The following is a 6,055-nucleotide window of genomic DNA, read 5'->3' on the forward strand; positions in this document are numbered from 1 at the left end:
GGTCCCAGCGCGCACGACCCACGTGGAGTTCCAGGTCTCCGGTAGCCTCTGGAACTGCCAATCTGCGGTCAACAAGGCAGAGTTCATCTCAGCCTATGCCTCCCTCCAGTCCCTCGACTTCTTGGCACTGACGGAAACATGGATCACCACAGACAACACTGCTACTCCTACTGCTCTCTCTTCGTCCGCCCACGTGTTCTCGCACACCCCGAGAGCGTCTGGTCAGCGGGGTGGTGGCACCGGGATCCTCATCTCTCCCAAGTGGTCATTCTCTCTTTCTCCCCTTACCCATCTGTCTATCGCCTCCTTTGAATTCCATGCTGTCACAGTTACTAGCCCTTTCAAGCTTAACATCCTTATCATTTATCGCCCTCCAGGTTCCCTCGGAGAGTTCATCAATGAGCTTGATGCCTTGATAAGCTCCTTTCCTGAGGACGGCTCACCTCTCACAGTTCTGGGCGACTTTAACCTCCCCACGTCTACCTTTGACTCTTTCCTCTCTACCTCCTTCTTTCCACTCCTCTCCTCTTTTGACCTCACCCTCTCACCTTCCCCCCTACTCACAAGGCAGGCAATACGCTCGACCTCATCTTTACTAGATGCTGTTCTTCCACTAACCTCATTGCAACTCCCCTCCAAGTCTCCGACCACTGCCTTGTATCCTTTTCCCTCTCGCTCTCATCCAACACCTCCCACACTGCCCCTACTCGGATGGTATCGCGCCGTCCCAACCTTCGCTCTCTCTCCCCCGCTACTCTCTCCTCTTCCATCCTATCATCTCTTCCCTCCGCTCAAACCTTCTCCCACCTATCTCCTGATTCTGCCTCCTCAACCCTCCTCTCCTCCCTCTCTGCATCCCTTGACTCTCTATGTCCCCTATCCTCCAGGCCGGCTCGGTCCTCCCCTCCCCGCTCCGTGGCTCGATGACTCATTGCGAGCTCACAGAACAGGGCTCCGGGCAGCCGAGCGGAAATGGAGGAAAACTCGCCTCCCTGCGGACCTGGCATCCTTTCACTCCCTCCTCTCTACATTTTCCTCCTCTGTCTCTGCTGCTAAAGCCACTTTCTACCACGCTAAATTCCAAGCATCTGCCTCTAACCCTAGGAAGCTCTTTGCCACCTTCTCCTCCCTCCTGAATCCTCCGCCCCCTCCCCCCTCCTCCCTCTCTGCAGATGACTTCGTCAACCATTTTGAAAAGAAGGTCGACGACATCCGATCCTCGTTTGCTAAGTCAAACGACACCGCTGGTTCTGCTCACACTGCCCTACCCTGTGCTCTGACCTCTTTCTCCCCTCTCTCTCCAGATGAAATCTCGCGTCTTGTGACGGCCGGCCGCCCAACAACCTGCCCGCTTGACCCTATCCCCTCCTCTCTTCTCCAGACCATTTCCGGAGACCTTCTCCCTTACCTCACCTCGCTCATCAACTCATCCCTGACCGCTGGCTACGTCCCTTCCGTCTTCAAGAGAGCGAGAGTTGCACCCCTTCTGAAAAAACCTACACTCGATCCCTCCGATGTCAACAATTACAGACCAGTATCCCTTCTTTCTTTTCTCTCCAAAACTCTTGAACGTGCCGTCCTTGGCCAGCTCTCCCGCTATCTCTCTCTGAATGACCTTCTTGATCCAAATCAGTCAGGTTTCAAGACTAGTCATTCAACTGAGACTGCTCTCCTCTGTATCACGGAGGCGCTCCGCACTGCTAAAGCTAACTCTCTCTCCTCTGCTCTCATCCTTCTAGATCTATCGGCTGCCTTCGATACTGTGAACCATCAGATCCTCCTCTCCACCCTCTCCGAGTTGGGCATCTCCGGCGCGGCCCACGCTTGGATTGCGTCCTACCTGACAGGTCGCTCCTACCAGGTGGCGTGGCGAGAATCTGTCTCCTCACCACGCGCTCTCACCACTGGTGTCCCCCAGGGCTCTGTTCTTGGCCCTCTCCTATTCTCGCTATACACCAAGTCACTTGGCTCTGTCATAACCTCACATGGTCTCTCTTATCATTGCTATGCAGACGACACAAATTAATCTTCTCCTTTCCCCCTTCTGATGACCAGGTGGCGACTCTCTGCATGTCTGGCAGACATATCAGTGTGGATGACGGATCACCACCTCAAGCTGAACCTCGGCAAGACGGAGCTGCTCTTCCTCCCGGGGAAGGACTGCCCGTTCCATGATCTCGCCATCACGGTTGACAACTCCATTGTGTCCTCCTCCCAGAGCGCCAAGAACCTTGGCGTGATCCTGGACAACACCCTGTCGTTCTCAACCAACATCAAGGCGGTGGCCCGTTCCTGTAGGTTCATGCTCTACAACATCCGCAGAGTACGACCCTGCCTCACACAGGAAGCGGCGCAGGTCCTCATCCAGGCACTTGTCATCTCCCGTCTGGATTACTGCAACTCGCTGTTGGCTGGGCTCCCTGCCTGTGCCATTAAACCCCTTCAACTCATCCAGAACGCCGCAGCCCGTCTGGTGTTCAACCTTCCCAAGTTCTCTCACGTCACCCCGCTCCTCCGCTCTCTCCACTGGCTTCCAGTTGAAGCTCGCATCCGCTACAAGACCATGGTGCTTGCCTAATAGCTGTGAGGGGAACGGCACCTCAGTACCTCCAGGCTCTGATCAGGCCCTACACCCAAACAAGGGCACTGCGTTCATCCACCTCTGGCCTGCTCGCCTCCCTACCACTGAGGAAGTACAGCTCCCGCTCAGCCCAGTCAAAACTGTTCGCTGCCCTGGCCCCCCAATGGTGGAACAAACTCCCTCACGACGCCAGGACAGCGGAGTCAATCACCACCTTCCGGAGACACCTGAAACCCCACCTCTTTAAGGAATACCTAGGATAGGATAAGTAATCCCTCTCACCCCACCCCCCCTAAGTTTTAGATGCACTATTGTTAAGTGACTGTCCCACTGGATGTCATAAGGTGAATGCACCAATTTGTAAGTCGCTCTGGATAAGAGCGTCTGCTAAATGACTTAAATGTAAATGTAAATGTAGATATAACCAGATGTACTAGTGGTGGTTATTGTTGTTCTGAGTACCAGTACTATCACAACTTAATACTATATAACCGCTATTTATCTACCAGTACTATCCTAACTTAATACTATATAACCTCTATTTATCTACCAGTACTATCTCAAGTTAATACTATATAACCTCTATATATCAACCAGTACTATCACAACTTAATACTATATAACCTCTATTTATCTACCAGTACCAACTCATCTTAATACTATATAACCTTTATATATCAACCAGTACTATCACAACTTAATACTATATAACCTCTATTTATCTACCAGTACCAACTCATCTTAATACTATATAACCTCTATATATCAACCAGTACTATCACAACTTAATACTATTTAACCTCTATTTATCTACCAGTGGCTGCTGCCAACACACTGATACTGACTCAACTCCAGCCACTTTAATAATGGGAATTGATGGGAAATGATGTAAATATATCACTAGCCACTTTAAACAATGCTACCTTATATAATGTTACTTACCCTACATTATTCATCTCATATGCATACGTATATACTGTACTCTATATCATCGACTGCATCCTTATGTAATACATTGTAACGGTTTTGACTTGAGGTTATTATTTATAGGGGTGCCAGGTAGGTTGTGCCTACCAGAGAAAACATTAGTTTCTCCTTTTAGTTTGGGTGGGAATGAGTCCCATCTGGTCCGTCAAGTCTACACCAATACAAAGGACGTATGTAAAAGTCAGGATGGAAATAAACTTTTCATAAACCCTTAAAACATTGAAAAGAACTTCAAAAACAATTATATTCTGTTGCGTGGGTTGTATTAGCAACAACAATGATTACACACATATATAATAATATCACAATGAGTTCTGGTTCCTCCAGAAATGTCCTGTACCTCGGGCCTAAAAAGAGTCCTGCCCGGTAGAGTTCAGGGAACTCAAGTGACTTCTGTCACGCAATGTTTGTCCGTTCATTCCGTGTAGCATAAACCCAGTATTAATCATACCATCAATAGAACAATAAGTTTACCACAGAACTTTAAAGCGTATCACTCTTAATAAGTCCTCAACTACAACTAACAACATAAATCACAGTATACATCACATCAAAACAAATGAAATACCGTATACAAAAAGGTGGTAGTCAGTCGGTCAGTCAGACAATCCAATCCGCCAATAGATCTCCCGCGGAGAAAGGCCACGAAGAACGGAGAGGTGTAGTCCAGGGACGCAAAGAGTGGATCCGATCCTGGGTAAACTCTATTAGGCAACAAAACAACGGAATAGAGAAGCTTCGGGAACTGAGGGTTGAACACATCCTCAGTCACGTCTCCATCACAACACCACTTTCGTGCAGCTGATGCTGGCTATTTAATTGGGAATTAAAGGGAAAGCGCCCTATTGGAAGGAGCTGCACTGAGACGGTTCAGAAAAATTCAGGGCCGTCACAACATGTATCACTAGCCATTTTAACTATGCCACTTTGTTTACATACTCATCTCATATGTATATACTGTGCTCGATACCATCTACTGTATCTTGCCTATGCTGCTCTGTACCATCACTCATTCATATATCCTTATGTACATATTCTTTATCCCCTTACACTGTGTACAAGACAGTAGTTTAGGAATTGTTAGTTAGATTACTTGTTGGTTATTACTGCATAGTCGGAACTAGAAGCACAAGCATTTCGCTACACTCGCATTAACATCTGCTGACCATGTGTATGTGACAAATAAAATTTGATTTGAAATTTGATTTGATTTCAGTACTATCCTAACTTAATACTATATAACCTCTATTTATCTACCAGTACTATCACAACTTAATACTATATAACCTCTATATATCAACCCCAGCTGTTCTCTCCCAACCTGAATAAGTTCTGCTGTGTGACATCTGGCAGTGTGAGACTACTACAGCATGTTAACTCTCTCAACCTGTAAAGGAGCAAAGCACCAATATTTGGAAAGGCACACACCTGTCTATATAAGGTCCCATAGTTGATAGTGCATGTCAGAGCAAAAACTAAGCCATGAAGTCATCATCAGGTTCAGAGATAGAAATTAGTTAGAGAAGGGATTCACAAACTTTTTAATGTCGTGGCTCCGAAATATGATACGCCTCTGGTAGACCCCAGTTTGGGAATCCCTCCCCTAACTAGAAGAGCACCTGGAACCTCCTTCAACCTCTGGATGGAGGAGCACATATGGGATGTATTTATTATTCTGTGTGTTGAAATTTTCAGAACGTTGCATATAGAAATGTATTAAATAGTGCTGTCACGATTCCTGGACTCTATTTTACCTGACAGACAGTCATATTTGTTCTACACAATACAAATCTATGGGAACATTCTGTAATGTTGCACCTGGTGAACAGTATGAATGTTGCTCCCTTCACTGCTTTGCACCAGACAAGAAGCATATATTCTAAACCAAGCAATGGAAAGAATGGAATGGCCGGAACATGATGGATGTCTTTTCTAAGTTTACAGAGAGGTGAAGAGAGTAAACATTTTGTTCAGAAACACTCTCCGTTTAAACTCTCAACATCTCTGGGTTGTTTCAAGAACTATGTTAAAGATTAGTGGTGTAAAAAGTATTGTCATACTTGATTAAAAGTAAAGATAACTTAATAGAAAATGACTCAAGTAAATGTGAATGTCACCCAGTAATATACTACGTGTATAAAAGTATCTGGTTATAAATATTTTTTATTTTATTTCACCAGGTAGGCTAGTTGAGAACAAGTTCTCATTTGCAACTGCAACCTGGCCAAGATAAAGCAAAGCAGCTCGACACATACAACAACACCCAAAATATTTTGTGAAAAACATGACTTTGTTCTTATTTCTACTCATACTGGAGGTATAGTTTTATTTAATTTGGAAATGGGGCCATTGATACGCTTTTTTATTGACTCTTGAAATAATGTGTATTTGCATTAAAATCACTGTTTGTCTAAGCTTTTAAATAAACTTATTAAAAAGGTTCAGTGAAAAAATATCTGGTTTGTCCTTTGAGTTGCTCGAGGTTTA

This window comes from Oncorhynchus gorbuscha, linkage group LG03, assembly GCF_021184085.1.
Source record: "Oncorhynchus gorbuscha isolate QuinsamMale2020 ecotype Even-year linkage group LG03, OgorEven_v1.0, whole genome shotgun sequence".
In the NCBI taxonomy this organism is placed as follows: Eukaryota; Metazoa; Chordata; class Actinopteri; order Salmoniformes; family Salmonidae; genus Oncorhynchus; species Oncorhynchus gorbuscha.